At 35.9% G+C, this 16,776-nt stretch overlaps 1 protein-coding gene across 7 annotated transcripts in view; it reads left to right on the top strand.

Moving 5' to 3' along the window:
- The window catches only part of TAB2 (TGF-beta activated kinase 1 (MAP3K7) binding protein 2), a 91,957-nt gene that overhangs the window by 16,378 nt on the left and 58,803 nt on the right, over nucleotides 1-16,776 (top strand). Inside the window, exons 1-4 of one of the 7 annotated variants that reach the window (XM_050787147.1) lie at nucleotides 1,444-6,256; nucleotides 6,450-10,997; nucleotides 11,422-11,473; nucleotides 15,403-15,485. The exons of 1 other annotated variant lie outside the window; for it this stretch is intronic. The gene's annotated coding sequence lies outside the window, so the exon portion shown is untranslated. Of the gene's footprint in view, nucleotides 1-1,443; nucleotides 10,998-11,421; nucleotides 11,474-15,402; nucleotides 15,486-16,776 lie in introns of those variants that run through there. 5 more of the 7 variants (XM_050787144.1, XM_050787145.1, XM_050787142.1 and 2 more) reach the window with 5 other exon arrangements.

Raw genomic sequence — 16,776 nt, 5'->3', positions numbered from 1 at the left:
AATAGAAAATTTATTGCTATAAAATTATAAAAATAATAAACTTTAAACTTCATAATCATTTTTGTTATAACTCTTCGTTTGGCTTTCTTGATACCATTCTTCCCAGCATTTTCTCTGCCTAATTTTTCTGACTTACTCTAAGTTCTTCATCCTCAGGTCTCCTCTCTCTTGCCTTTTTTTCGTTTTTTGTTTGTTTGTTTTTTTCATTGTTTCCTACGTCAGTGTCAACACCTTCTGCTGAAACTCACTACAGCCTATCTCTACAAAATCTCTTGCCTTTCTTAGGGAGGAAAGTGACATGATTCAGCCAGTATTTTAGGAAGCTAGCCAAGTTTGTTACCACTGTGGAATACAGTTTAGAAAGGCTTAGCCAGGCATGAGGCCTGTAATACCAGTGGCTTGAGAGGCCGAGGCAAGAGGATTGCTGAAGCCAGGAGTTTGAGACCAGCCTGGGCAACATAGCAAAACCCCATCTCTACTAAAAATAAAAAAACTAGCGGTGCAGGTAAGGTGCCCCTGTAGTCCTACCTACTCAAGAGGCTGAGTTGAGAGGATCGCTTGAGCCCAGGAGTTCGAGGCTGCATATTTATGATTACACGACAGCACTCCAGCCTGGAAAACAGAGCAAGACCTTGTCGCTTAAAAAAAAAAAAAAACTTTTTAAGAGTAGAACAAGCAGTCAGACAAGAGGTTATGGTGTTAGGTGATTGCCCAGGTAACAGATACTTGAACAAGGAGATTGTGGTGGAATAGAGAAATTTTTGTGGGAGTAATCAGTGACACTTTGCCATTGATTATATGTGGAGAGGAAAAGAATTGAGAACTCTGAAGTTTCTAGCTTTAGAAGCATGTCATTTATAATTAACAGAGAAATACATTAGTGAGTAGGAGACAGTGAGTTGAGTTTTGGACAAGATAGCTTTAGGTTGCCAGCATAGTATTGTCAGGCTATTAGTTTACTTGCTGCAGTCCCACCCCTCCCTTCCGCCTCCCTCCCTCACTCACTGAATTCCATTGCTATTAGTCTAAGAACTTCCCTTTAGGAAAAGTAATTTTTTTTTAGTCACAGTCAGCAGTAGAGCCTGAAATGTGTGGAGACCAATTTCTCATTTCCTACCCACATTCTCATTATCCTCTTTTGGTCTGTTTCCCCAGGGAAAAAAGATTAAGATTATTTAGAATAATACCTACTACCATCATTACTACCACACCACCCTCCAGGAAATTGGTAGAAAAGTTTGTGTGTGTGTGTGTGTGTGTATATATATATGTACACACACATGCACATACATACATATATTTGAAACAGTGTATTACTCTGTCACCCAGGCTGGAGGGCAGTGATACAATCATAGCTCACTGCAGCCTTAACTTCCTGGGCTCAGCCTTAACCTCCCACCTTAGCCTCTCAAGTAGCTGGGACTACAGGCACCAGCCACCATGCCTGGCTAATATTTTTTTTCTAATTTTTTTGTAGAGGCAAGGTTTTGCTGTGTTGCACAGGCTAGTCTCGAACTTCTTGGCTCAAGTGATCCTCTTGCTTTGGCCTCCCAAAGTGTTGGGATTACAGGTACGAGCCACTATACCTGGCCTAGTGTTTTATTTTTATATCAAATAAACGAAGCAACTTGGCAGGGCTCTTTGAAGAAAAATGCAATTTTATGAAGTGTTTCTGATTAAACTATTAATAAGCAGAGTAACACCTCATTCATCTAGTGTAGTTAGGTAGTAGTACATAAAATGATTGAAACTTACCCCAAATCTATTTTAGAGATTTTATAGAGATTTTACAATATATTATATATATTATGTGTAGGTAAATATAGATATTCATACCTCCAAATCTATTTCTTTATAATGTTTCACATACTTTGCTGCTTTCTGAAATAGTAACACCTCCTCCCCTCCCCACCCTTTTACCCTGCATAGTAAACCTTTTCTGGAAGATAGAAATAATTTTTTGTTTCAGAGCTTCAGAATGAGTCAGGAACCCCAGGTTCTAGTCCAAGGCCTGGCACTAAGTTACTATATGAGAACTGAATCATAGACTCTAGAACAGTGCCTGGCATGTAGTAGTGCTTAACCAATATGTTTGGAATGAATTATTGTCTCATGCTGACTTTAGTGCTCCTTCCTTGATTTATTACTTGGAATTCATTGCTGCCTAGTAAATAAGCTTCTGGGTTCTTAATTAAATAGGAGTATCTAGGTTCTGATAGAGGTGAACTATAAGCATAATTTATGTCTGTTTTAACACCTTAGTGGAACTTTTGGCTTATCTTGATGTATTTTCTGGTGCTGAAAGTTGCCAAACAGATGATCTTCTGTGCTTGATTTATTGGGGGCACTTGCTGAGTACTTTATATGTGCCTACATTATGTATAGGCAGTGTTGTAAACATAAGCACATAGCACATGTCTCCAGGGATCTTATAACTTACATGTAGAGACACAGAAGTAGAACTATGTAAGAAAATAATTAAATGTTGAATCATAAAGCATTGACCTACAGCTACATTAGTAGTTCTGGGAAAAGATCCATGTGGGCTAAAGCGGGATAAAAATAATTCAAGTAGAAGGTGAAATTGGAATTGGTTTTGAAGAGGTAGTTAAGATTTTGATAAGCCTCTAGATGAAGACATAACATTCTAAGCAAGGGCAGTAGCATAGTAAGCAAAGAAAGGAAAGTGTGGATTGAACATGTTCAGACAAGCCTGCCCAGATTCCTAAGGGCGTGGGGACTGCTGGGAAATAGAAGCAGGTGAGTTTAATAGAGTAGTTTTAATCTGCACGACCCTGAAGGGATCCAGGGATAGAATTTAGAGGGCTGCATGCATTTAGATGAGAAAAAAAAAAAAAATGACATCTTTATATTTTTATTAACTTTGAAATGAAATTTAGCATTTCCTTTTAATGAGAGTTTAAGCAGCAGACTACAGTAGTATTAGCAGTACCTGTATCTTTTTATTACTAATAGAAAAAGCACAGATATTTTCAGATTACTTTACAGTTGATATCTCTAAATATATTTTATGCATATTACTACTTCAGAATTAGGGTTTTTGTTAGACTCCCGCTAGATTTTATTGTATTAAGTATTACTAAAGAAGCATATGTATAAATATATCACATACAAGGTTTTTAAAAACACTTGATAACTGTTTCAGTATAATCGGTTTTCTTGGTAATATATATTTTATTTTATGCATTTAAAACCATACTTTCAAAAACAACTATATTTTAGTAAAACTGGTTTTCTTTATAATCTTAGGTATTGTAGTTTCTGTATTTAAAACCACTCTGAGGGGGACTCTGTAGCTTTCTTCAGACTGCCAAAGGGATTCATGACCCCTGATCTAGTGGAACCAAACTGGAGAAGGCAATGAAAACCACACTGAGGGGGTTGTAGCTGAAGAGAAATATCGGCCCCCTGCAACCTCCACCTCCCAGGTTAAAGTGATTCTCCTGCCTCAGCCTCCCTAGTAGCTGGGACTACAGGTGTGCACCACCACGCCCAGCTAATTTTGTACTTTTAGTAGAGACGGGGTTTTGCCATGTTGGCCAAGCTGGTCTCAAAACTCCTGAGTCGGGTGATCCACGTGCCTCGGCCTCCCAAAGTGCTGGGATTACAGGCATGAGCCACCATGCCTGCCCTCAATAATTACTCTTGAAATTTGTTTAATTGCTTTGTTTATATTTTATATAACTGTAGGCATTTACTTTACAATTCATAAGTAATAAGACTAATTTTTTTCTGTGTTAAACTTTTATTCAGATTCTACTGACATATTATTTTAACTTTATGTTTTTCTTCTATTAAATAAGGGTGTTGGACTAGATAATCTATAAGGCTCCTTTCAACATCAGATCTATGATTCAGAATCTTTTAAGTTTCATCAAGTAGAATAAAAAGCTTAAACTACAATTTAAAGGAGATTCTCCTTAGATTATGCTGTGAGTGTAAATAAGATGCCAGAGGAACAAGTGAGAGAATGAATGTTACAACTTTACACCTACATCCTTTTGGCAAACGTTAATAAGAGGCATAGAAATAAGAATTCTAAGAAACTAAAATGCAGAGTGTTGACCGGAAAAGAAGTTTTCAGAAAGAAAAGTATTAGTAATGTCGAGCTAGTACAATAAAGAAGGAACCTTGGACATGAGGTTAGAAAGCTACAGATACATTTCTGGTTTTAACTCTGCTGCTTATTGGAGTTTTGATAATGGGTAAAAATTACTCAATATGTTTTTTTAAAAGAGTAAAAGCAAATTCATTATAATTTGTAAATAACATTGTATACCTAGAAAAGCCAAGAGAATCAACTGAAATATTGCTGTAAGTAATGAGATTTCAGTAGGATGACTAGTTAAAAAACTTAAAAAGTAATGGTTTATCTGAAGTGGTTTTTTTACTTGATGGTCTTTAAACTGAAAGCCTATCCATATGGGTTACTGAATGGAAATCCTCAAACTTAAATACCCTTTCCCCTTCTTTCTGAGGAATACAGTAATTCAGTCTTATCTAAGTTTTAGTATATTTTGAATAAGACACTTCCATGTAAACTTTTTAAAACTATTTTAAAATAAAGTTGTGGCAGAGAATACACTTAAAACGACTATAAGGAAATCATTTTTAAAAATTCCTTGTGGCTTGTGATACTTGATCTGTTACTTGGTAATGTTAGAGAGGGTGTAATCTGATCTTTGAGCCTTATTTGGTAAATAATAATTTTGTGTGGAACCTACTGTTCTATCAGTAAGAGGAAAATTATTGCCCATATATAAGGCTTTTCTTTGCCCTTAAAACATTCCCTGACTTAAAGACCAAATTATATCATGCATTGATTGCTTGTATGTTTTTTTAAAAAGCATTATACCGGATCTATATATAACTTTTTAACAAGAGGTGTGTTGACAGAAGTATTTTATACTTTACTTGGAAGGAGAAGAATTCCATGTCGTCTTGTTTACTACTAACTCTTCTTATATCCTAAATATAAATTGTTATATTTTTATTTATCATCAGCTCTCAAAATTGACCTCTCTCATATACTCACTTTGTGGCTATTCTGGAAGATAATCAGTTATATGTCTTAGAATGTGATTATAGTTGAATTATTTAAACTGAAATCCTGCTACCTAGTTGTTTGCTTTAGCATTTGTGAAAACGAAAACTTAAGTATACCCACATGTTTAGAACAGGAAAATATGTTACATTCTTTAATAATGCAGAAAAATATATTGAATGCTTATATGTGCCACACTGTTAGGTGCTTTACATACACTTTAGCTAAATCTCATGGACAGTACAACAGGGTGGGTAGTGATATTCCATTTAATAGAAGGGAGATTTCTGCAGTTTAAATTCAAGGCCATACTGAAGTCAGATCTGAACTTAGACTTCTGTCTCGCAGAATTCTTTGTCCTATAATGTGCCATCACAATAGATGGGAAATTAATATTTTTCACAAAAACTACTTTTACTCTGTTTTGCTGTTTATATTGCTAGTTACTGGAAATGCAGGGAGTTCAGTGTTTGGATCTTTGTCTTCACTACTTTTTTTTTGTCCTATTATAATTTTCACAATATCTATGATCATTTGAGAGTAGAGGAAAATTCTATTTATTTTGACTCCTGTGGGATTAGTTTCTTAGAGAAATTCCTAAGGGTACCAGCCTACCAAGCATAAGGACATCATTTCCAGGTTTAGTAATCAAATAGTACAAATTCTGCCATTTGTAATATCTTATCATTTCTGTAACCTTCATAGTTGCAAGTTTGTTTTTGGTTTTTGTTTTATATGGCCCTAACAAAAATTTAAAAAAAAAAAAATCCATTGAATCTATTTTGGTAATGGAAAAAAAAGATTTTCCAGTGCAGTTTAAGAACCACATCTTATGAGCTGTTCTTTGCCTCCCTCTTTAAGAATTACCAAGTATTTTTAAAAATTGGAACTTAACATTTAGTTCATTGCTTGGATATATCTAAAGCATTTCTTTAGAAACCCCTGGGAATTGATCGTAGGAAATCAGGGGAGCATTTAGAAGATGATTGGAAATACGATAGTGAAAGGGAAGAGCAAAATGACCTGAAAATGAGGACTTTACATTTCCAATTTTGGATTTTGTTGTTTTTCTCTTTCTGTTAGAGTTACTCTGTGGTCTCCTGTTGGACAGTCTGTTGCTAAAAGCCATTAGAGATTTCATAAAAAGTACTGTTTTGAGTTGCTGGAATTGAGAGTCCAGAATAACGTTGGGTAGGTTAAAATAATGACTTAAGTAAACCGCATCCTTGGTAACTTGCAATTTAAGAGACCCACTTTCCCTTCAGAATATTTTATGTGAGACTTTGGGGACTACCTTACTGCTATTACATCTCATAATGTTATCTGGTCACATTTCTTGTTCTGTCTACCTCTAGTTTACTCTAGTTTCTCTTCTGCTTTCAAGGCTCCAGACCCAGTTCCTGGACCTGCCCTGGAAAAGAAGTATCCTGTAGAGATGAGCTCACTGCAGTTACTTAATTAACAATTTGTAAGCTGCAAAAATGGCAATGGGCCAACCAAGAACAGCTACAATTTGAATTTTTCTATTTCCAGGTATGCTAAAGTCCATGGCACCAGTCAAGCTTAGACTGTGTAACTGCCTTATTATTAAATCTATAGTAACTAAAACTTGACTTTCAAAATGTATAGTCATCTTGCTTTAAAGTATAGTAACACTAACATCTAGGTAACATGCAGCTAGTACTGAGTTTAACATACCTTTTGCCTGAATATTTCTAATTTAACTTGTTTGCTAGTATTAGCAAACTAATGCAAAAATATAAGAAAAATAAATTTGAAATGCTATTGAGTGAAGCCCTATAAACGTACAAAAAAAAAATTGAAAAAGAACAACAACAAAACTGCCTTCCTTTAAAAGGTTTACGTTGAGTACAAGCAGTATAGGGAATTCAATTAATGAAACTACTTCCCTCTTCCTGAGATCCTCAACTATTCTACGCTACTAATGCCTTTACCTAAAAAGTTAATATATTTGTACATGGCAAAACCCCGCCTCCACTAAAAATGCAAAAAAATCAGGCAGGCACGGTGGCCTGCGCCTGTAGTCCCAGCTGCTTGGGAGCCTGAGGCATGAGAATCACTTGAACTCAGGGAGTCGGAGGTTGCAGTGAGCTGAGATTGCGCCACTGCACTCCAGCCTGGCCAACAGAGTGAGACTCCGTCTCAAAAAAAAAAAAAAGTTAATATATTCTTCAGTAATTGGAAATTATACATATTATTTCTGGATAGAACCAAGCAATGTTTTATAGTACTTTACCTGAAGAATTTAGCTATATTTTTAAACTAAGTGTATAACTAATATTTGCTAATTTTTTTACTTGATTACCCAAAAGAAGCTAGCCAAGGAAGTTATAAATAGTCGGAATCATCCTGAAGTGTAACAGCAAAACCAAAAACTGAGGTTTCCTAATGCCTTAGATTTTAACCAAGAGAAAGCTACTCATGAATGGCTAGAGGGCCAAGATCAATTAGCTTTTAAGGATGTTCCTTTTACCAATTTATATAGGTGCAGAAATAGAATCCCTGAAAGATGAATTTATTTACTAGATGGATAGATAATCATACATGTCTTTTGATTTTAAAGTTCAGTTCATCTAGGTTAGAGATTACCCAAAATTGAAGAGGAATTTTGTATCCCAATTGTGAATTTAAAAGGCAATTCTAATATTCTAGCATGTACTTAACTCCTTCCTTATATCCCTTTCTGCAGTATTAATGCATAATGAATTTAATATCTAGCAATTTAGTCAGTGTTAGTTCACTGATGGTGTGCCACATTATTTGTTTGGTGTTGAAAGAATTATGTGTCACTGAGTGTTTAATTAGAGCTGGAAAGGGAGCTGCTAGTTAGGGTCATTACCACTGTTGTGTGAATTGAAGTAGAAATTAAAGAAGGAATTACATATGAATATCAAGTCTTAGTTATTTTCAGTGGTGCTATTAATGGTGAAATTTTTCTCCATTATTCAGTGTAAATTGTGTGTACAACAGTATGCTAGACACAGCAGGAATGTAGAAATGAATAAACCTTGTTTTAGTGAGCTTACAGACAAGTAATGTGAAAGTGTCATAATAGAGATGCATACAGCATACTTAAGAGTACTGGAGAGAATCAGCTTTGTGGAGAAGGTAATGTTTTTACTGAACCATGAAGGATAGATGGAATTCTTTAGAGAAAGTGGCAAGAGTATTTCTAAGTTATGAAGATGAAAGTATTTAATATATTATAGAAATTGTGAGCAGTCCAGTATGCATAGAGAATAGTTGGATAGAGGGGTGTGATGGGAGATGGAGCTATGACATGTTTTTGAATGTCAGATGAAGGAGTTTGGACTTTAGTAGGAATGGGAATCCGCTGAAGATTTCTCAGAACTGGTACGTGTTAAATCAGTGAATCTTTTGAAAAGCTGACTACTGTAGAGTGAAGGTTGAATTGATGAAGTTAGAGGTTAGGCAGTAGTAATGCCTAATAAGGGACATTTACTCTGTCAGGCATTGTGTAAAGAGTTTTACCCTCAGTTTCTCACTTAATCCTCACTACAGGAATATTGTAAAAAGTAGCTGAAATAATACATGTTTAAGGCATTTAGCACAGGACTTGGCTCATAGTAAGTGTAGAACCAAAGTGATTATACTCTAGGCTCAGAGAAAGCAGTGTGTCTTGTCCACCATTGTGTATGATAGTACAATAACTTTCCATAAAGATACTGTGTTTATTGGGGGACTCTTACATTTAATAGTAACAATAAGCCTACTTCTCTTTCTACCACCCCTTACCTCTTTCCTTTAATTAAATAAACCATCTCATTGGTAGATGTGTAATACTTAGTTTAAGTGCTTGAGTAATAAATAGTTCACCTTGAGGTAGCCTTTAGGTTAAAAAAAAAAAAAAGTCACCTGGCTTCTTTTTTTTAAACAAGGATTACAAATTATGACACTAAGCTTAGACATGGTTAATCATGGATGGACCTACATATATAAATTCATAAGTAACATTTAAGTTAGAAAGTAACTGTAAATCTCATCTATCAAGCATCCTGATGATTGGTCAATGCTGCAGCTGTAAACTGCACATCCATAACAGTTTTAGCATAGACAACACAGGCTTTGAGTTATTTGAAAGTACCTGTGGTTGGCTAATATGGTTACTTTCAAATAACTCATTCTGTTCTATTCTTACTCTATCTACATATCAGAATACAAGTAATGTTGTGGAGAAATAAGTAAGGAATAACTTTATAGTAATGCATGAATATGTATTATTATAAAAATTGGAACAGATGACTAAACCTCCTTGGAATACCTTTCATCCATGTGTCATTCTACTCAGCTGCCTCTCCAGAATAATTAGTGTGTGTATACTTTCAGAATATTTCCTATACAGTCATATAAAAATATCTGTTTAAAATACATCTATTTTCAGCATCATAGGAAGGGACAAAACATCTTTTAAAAGCTTTTTAATGTAATACATCTTTTGTGTATCTTTAGTTTTACACAAAAGGTATTATACATGGAATCTGCATCTTGATTTTTTTTCAATCAATAATATCTTATAGGTCCATATAATTATTTGGATATCATATTCCACTAAATAACAATAACAACAACAAAAAAGCTGCATGGTGTTCCTTAGTGTGGCTATGCAATAGTGTACTTATTTATTCCTCCTAGATGGCCATTGAGGTTGTTTTTAGAAACACACACTGGGATGACCATTCTTGTTTATGCCACTTTAAACACGTGTGTTTTTTCTAGATTAGATGCTTTAATTCATGTAGCTGGATAGATGATGAGAGGGAGGAAGGGGTGGATGGATAGATGGATAGAAAGCTAGAACTCTGGTACCTTATTAGTAGTAGCAAATATCCATGTACACTTTGTCTAACTTGTGGACTAATTATCATACTCCTAGTGCTATTGTGCACATGCCACACGCGCATGTGCGCGTGCACACACATACACGCCTCTCCCTTAGCAGCTGGCCAGTAGTCCTCTATGGGACTATGGGAAAAAGTCAGCTGAGGGCCATGACATTAGAAAGAAAATGAGCAGAATTATATAAGATGAACAGGAAAAACCATGGGATCAAGTAAGGGATTGAAACTGCATGGGGATCAGTTGGGTGATACTTTTTTGTTGTTTTTTGAGACAGTTTCGCTCTTGTCACCCAGGCTGGAGTGCAATGGTGCAATCTCGGCTCACTGCAACCTCTGCCTCCCGAGTTCAAGTGATTCTCCTGCCTCACCCACCCAAATAGCTGGGATTACAGGCGCCTGCCACCACACCCAGCTAATTTTTGTGTTTTTAGTAGAGATAGGGTTTCACCATGTTAGTCAGGCTGGTCTTGAACTCCTGACCCCAGGTGATTAGCCCGCCTCGGCCTCCCAAAGTGCTGGGATTACTGGCGTGAGCCACTGCGTCCAGCCAGTGATACTTCTTATAACTTTCTCTGAATATTAAGGTGCCATTTTAAATTAATATTTAACCAAATTATTAAAATTTCTACACATCATTGAGTTAATTGGTTTGTTATAAATGTTTATGGTTGATGTAAGATGAAAATTGGTTCCTTCGGGTGCTTTTATTTTCTCCTCTTTCCCTTTTACCCATAAATAGGAACTTATTATCATACTTAGCTCCTGTTTTCTTTTATAGATGATATTTATGCACAGGATAGATTATCCAAAAATTAGAGTGAAAGAGGGCAGTGAACGATAATGTATTGCAAAACAATAATGAGATATGAATTATAAAATACACAAAAGGTAGTCAGTTATATAATATGTTTTGATGAAGTATAACCATTCCGTCTTAGATTTATTGCACTTTTCTTGATCCTTAGAAAATGTAGTACCTACCACAAAACCACAATACATAAATTGCCAAGTGTGGCCGACTTGCACATTCCTTTTAGAAGAACTTATAACTGGTAAGCCTGTTAACCATCAGAAATTGTCAGCATTCATGGCCTTAAGGCAGTGCATTAAATGAGAAAATGGGAAATTTTCTCTTTAAGAGGAAGTAGTGTGGATTATTATGCTACTTTATTTATTAATGTTTATTGTTATTCTTTAGAAAGTAAATTATTAAGGCTTATAAAATTATAAAATCTAGTTTTTAGTAACATAATCATTTGCTCCCTTTAAGTTTTAAATCACTCTAAATCTGAACATAATAGCTAACTTAAAATAAGTAGCATTTGGATTATATTATTTTTGCAGATAACTGATTATCTGTGTGAAATGATTTAGTATTATAACTGTTTTGTGATAAAGTTTATGGTAAAGATTAATTATAGTTATCTCATTTTTATCTTAAATGGAGATTAAGTAAAGTTTGCTTTGCCTTGATAGAAGTGTAACATCATGCTCCAAGAAATATAATTCCAATAATTTACTACAAAAAGTAAGTTTAAAAACTTTGTTAAATTAACATTTATAAATTCTTTTAAAGTTAATTAAATCTGAAGTGCATCAAGTATTACCTAACTGGTATATGATATGATACTTGTATAATATGTCAATAATGTAAAAGGTATTTAAATAGTATATGTACTTAGGTAATATGATTCTTATTTTATGTTTAATTTTGAAATGTTCTTTGAAGTCAAAAGGTTTTAAAATTTGCTTTAATTCAAAAATATTATCGCATCATCCAGCTATTCTGACTGCATTATCAACACTTCTTTCTGTGGTAAAGATATTATTTAAGAGTAATTCATGGCAGTGTGGTAATGTCAGCCAATTCACAGAAGAGAGAAATTGTAATTAATAAGAAGCTGGGCCAGGCACAGTGGCTCACACTTGTAATCCCAGCACTTTGGGAGGCCAAGGTGGGAGGATCACTTGAGTCCAGGAGTTCTAGACCAGCCTTGGCAATACAGGGAGCTCCTACCAAAAAAATATAATAATTAACCAGTTGTGATGGTGCGCACCAGTAGTCCCTGCTACTCAGGAAGCTAAGGAGGGAAGATCCTTTGAACCCAGGAGGTTGAGGCTGCAGTGATTCATGATTGTGTCATTGCATTCCAGCCTGGGTGACAGAACAAGATCCTGTCTCAGAAAGAGAGAGAAGGAAAGAGAAAGATAAAGAAGGAAAGAAAGAAAAAGAAACTGTTAGCATCATTTTGACAACTAAATAGATAGACTGAAACATTCTGCCATCCCATTTGGCATCCTGGAGAGGTTAATGTTAATAGTCAGTTGTTGAGCCAGAGGCATGTTCCTAAATATCACCGTGCTATGCAAAGTCACGCAAAAAAACACACAGGGCTTATGGGGAAAAATGGAATTATGGATATAACACTTGGAAACGTCACCTGTGAACATTAAAGATAAGGCCGGACGAGGAGGCTCATGCTTGTAATCCCAGCACTTTGGGAGGACGAGGCGGGTGGATCACCTGAGGTCAGGAGTTTGAGACCAGCCTAGCCTACATGATGAAACCCTGTCTCTACTAAAACTACAAAATAATTAGCCGGGTGTGGTGGCAGGCACCTGTAATCCCAGCTACTCGGGAGGCTGAGGCAGGAGAATTGCTTCAATCCGGGAGGTGGAGGTTGCAGTGAGCCGAGATCACGCCATTGCACTCCAGCCTGGGCAACAAGAGCAAAACTCCATCTCAAAAAAAAAAAAAAAAAAACTTACAGATAACAATTTTATTCATGTTAAATAAATTAAGAAATAAATACATTAAGAAATATGTAAAATAAATTAAGAAATATGTAAATACTAGAATGAATATTATACTTTTCCCTGAATAAGACCTAAAGTTTGCTTATGGAAGGGAACACAAGAAGAGTTGCAGGTTGTGAGTTATTGTAAAGTAGTTGTGGCTGGGCGCCGTGTCTCACGCCTGTAATCCCAGTGCTTTGGGAGGCAGAGGTGGGTGGATCACGAGGCCAGGAGATTGAGATGATCCTGGCTAACACAGTGAAACCCCATCTCTACTAAAAATACAAAAACTTAGCCAGGCATGGTGGCATGCACCTGTAATCCTAGCTACTCGGGAGGCTGAGGCAGGAGAATTGTTTGAACCCAGGAGGCGGAGGTTGCAACGAGCCAAGATCGCACCACTGCACTCTAGTCTAGGTGACAGAGCGACACTGCATCTCAAAAAAAAAAAAAAAAAGTAAGAAAGAGTTTTTTGAAATCAGTAATGTGGCTGGGTGTGATTAATAACATGCAGATCTGTTAAGCTGAGATAGCTGGTAAATGTTTCAGATGTTTTCATGTTTACTTTTTGTATATTCATATGAATACACAATATATGAATATATGTTTTGTATATTCGTATATTCGTTTTAGCTCAATATGGCTTTTTGTGTTCACCTAGTGTTTCTTACAAATGAAATTACGGCAAAATTCACTTAATGTTCAAATTGTTCTTTCATATCAATCGTGATGGAACATATTTACATTTTCAAAACAGATATAGCAGCACTGACTTATAGGTGAGGTTAAGGAAAACGCTTGAGTTTGCGGGGATAGATAAACACTTTTTACAGTAGTCTAAAAGCTATATGTATTCTGATGTTTATTTAGAGACTTATTGCAACAAATATTTACTGAGCATCCACTTGACATATACTAAGTAGTTAGGATACACCAGTGAAAAATAGTCTCTCTGCTTGGGAACTAACATTCATTCATTCATTCATTCATTCATTCATGCAGAGATGGAGTCTCACTCTGTCGCCCAGGCAAGAGGGCAGTGGCGCGATCTCAGCTCACTGCAACCTCCGCCTCCTGGTTTCAAGCAACTCTCTTGCCTCAGCCTCCCAAGTAGCTGGGATTACAGGCGCCTGCCACCATGCCTGGCTACTTCTTGTATGTTTAGTTGACGCAGGGTTTCACCATGTTGACTAGGCTGGTCTCAAACCCCTGACCTCAGATAATCCACCCGCCTCGGCCTCCCAAAGTGCTAGGATTACAGGCATGAGCCACCGCGCCCGGCTGGGGACTAATATTTCTCACGTAAAGAATTTTCTTTGTGACCAGGGCTTGGTTTTAAGAGGTAAATTGGATTGACTGGGAGAAGAGGAAGTCTAACAAGGAGACGACTGGGCACCAAGGCATTTTTCAGATCTCTTGAATTATACTTTTACAAGATAACTTCCTAGAATTCTGTCCAATTCAGGATTTTATGATTTACAGAAAAAATTATTGCCTCTAATGGTTACTTTAGAAACCGGAATTTGCTTTTAGCGTATGTTGAAATGGAAAAATCTCCTTACATTCTTGTACACAAGCTAAGGAAGAATCCTAATGTGGTTGAGAAGTGAATTTTATGTATTTCTTCCTACTACTGTTTGATATTCGGCATGAACCATATTTTATGTCTTTTTTTTTTTTTTTTTTTTTTTGTAAGATCTCCGTCACCCAGGCTGGAGTGCAGTGGCGCAATCATAGTTTGCTGCATCCTTGAACTCCTGGGCTCAATGGATCCTCCTTCCTTAGCCTCCCGAGTAGCTGGGACTACAGGCGTGTGCCACCGTGCCCAGCTTACTTTGTTAACGTAATTAAATTTGTTCCAACAAAACTCATAATTATATAAGAATGGGGTAAAGATAAAATGATGTATATATAGTTGGACATATGTTAAAACCTTAGCATTAGCATATCTCAAGGTCTTCTTGGATAAAGACCACTATACCTTGAAACCTTCATTCATCTTCTCATCTTCTCCTGTAACTACTCCCCATCCTGAGTACCTTCTTCATAATCCCCTTCTTTCCTCTTTGTCCCTCCTGCAAGACAGGTAACACGATCCCCAGAATCTGCCTTACTTGTCTTCTTTTATACTTTAAGTTCCTATGCTTCAATACTTTCCTACTTCCTCCTCAGCCCAGCGAGATCCCTTTAAACACCTATTATAACACAGTTTATGCCACTTATCTAGTACTTTGCACAATGTAATACTGTTGAGTTTGTCATGTAGCTTTGTCAGATTTCCCCAACTGCAAGTTTTTTGTCCCATATACATTGAAAAGGAAAGCCCTAAAGACTCAATCCAGCCCTACAATATTCTGCAACCAGGGTAATGTGCAGCCCTGTAAGGTTTTGTTCCTTTGTACTTTGTGGAAGTCCATGATATTTAGAATAAATAATTACTACTACTACCAGTTTGTACTTTTTGCTGTAGGCAGGACAGATACAATGCAGTTGGGTTTAATTATGTTGTCACTATCCTTGAAGCTCTTCGAGTTGTTTTCTCCATTTTACAAAGAATGAAATGATAGTATTGATATTTTATTTACATGTGTACTTACTATGTGCTCTTTTTTATTATCTTACATGGATTACTTATTTAATTCTCATAACAATCCTATGAAGTAGCTACTCTGTCATCACCATTTTATAGATGAGGAAACTGAGGCACAGAGAAATTAAATGATTTGCCCAAGAAGTTACTGCAAGTAAGTAGCATATTAAACTTCATAAATGAACCCATGGAATCCTAGAATTTACACTTAACCAGCTGTCACTATGTATCAAATACTGTTTTATATACATTATATCATAATTGTCTCATCTAGTTAGATAAGACAGTGTACACTTATGAAACTGAGGTCGAAATATTTAGCAACATTAGGTTATCTCTGTTTTAAACTATTAACATGTTCTTTCACCAGAAAATTTTAGAAGCATGCATGGCTAAGATAGAATACTGTTTCTTTTAATCTTACTCTTAGGAAACTCTACTCTTCAGGAAAGTTTATGCCTGTCTCAGAGTGACATTTTATTTATTCATTGATTCCTTTTCTTTGTTAAGATTTTAATAGTAAAGGCCAATACTTTGTCAAGTTTAAATTATGTAAATTGAGTAGTTTATGTGAGATACATTACTAGTTATTCCTTTTATTTTTAAAAGTTAGATCTCTGGGAATTTAGCTTTGCTCCACCATTTACTTTGTATGGCACCTTCTTGATAGTAAAAGATTTTTCATAAATTTACCTGCCCAAAAACAGCTTTTATTTTATAATAAGCTTCATTTTTAGCTGACCTATGGTGATCCACATGTGTTTATTGTACAACTACATTTTCCTACACTCCTAAATATATAGTAGCTGCAGAACCTGTTTGTGTATACTTAATAGAGGTAATTTTTTCTTCCCCTAGTTAGTTCTTTCCCATTGAATCAAGTTACATAAAAGTTTCTAACCATTCCTGTTATAGGCTTGTTGGTAATTGACTTCATTTTAGTAAATCTTTTTATTTCATTGCCTTTCACCTAGTTTTTTAAACTCATGAAATTCCACACCCCTTTCCATCTCTATTTTCCTTCCTTAAATCAATACTTTACTATGAGCACCTCTTATATGTGATCCTTTGACCATAGTCATCTTGGTTTTTGATTAGTCCCTTCCCTGCCTTTCATTTACTGTGTTATCAACTAGAAGTCTTGTAGGAACTGGAGTAAACTTTACTTGAAGAAACATTCAGATGAGCAGTTGTCGTGAGAGGGCTTATCACAGTGGATTCAGAGATGAATCAGTGAACATACTTGGACTTTATACTTAGGGACTTTGATTCAGTAGGTCCAGGATGAAGCCCAGTGATTTTGTTTCAGGTGGTCCACAGACCAAACTAAAAAATGCTGGTCTAGGAAACACACCCTTTTCTTGATGAGGAGAGAGTTGTCATTTTTGTACCACATCTTAAATCTTAAGGAGCTTTTAAGGTTTTGGCTCCTGCTTACACACTCA

The sequence above is a fragment of the Macaca thibetana genome, chromosome 4, assembly GCF_024542745.1.
Source record: "Macaca thibetana thibetana isolate TM-01 chromosome 4, ASM2454274v1, whole genome shotgun sequence".
Lineage (NCBI taxonomy): Eukaryota > Metazoa > Chordata > Mammalia > Primates > Cercopithecidae > Macaca > Macaca thibetana.
The sequence above is the reverse complement of the archived record's forward strand: the minus strand, read 5'-3'. Positions and strand labels throughout refer to the sequence as shown.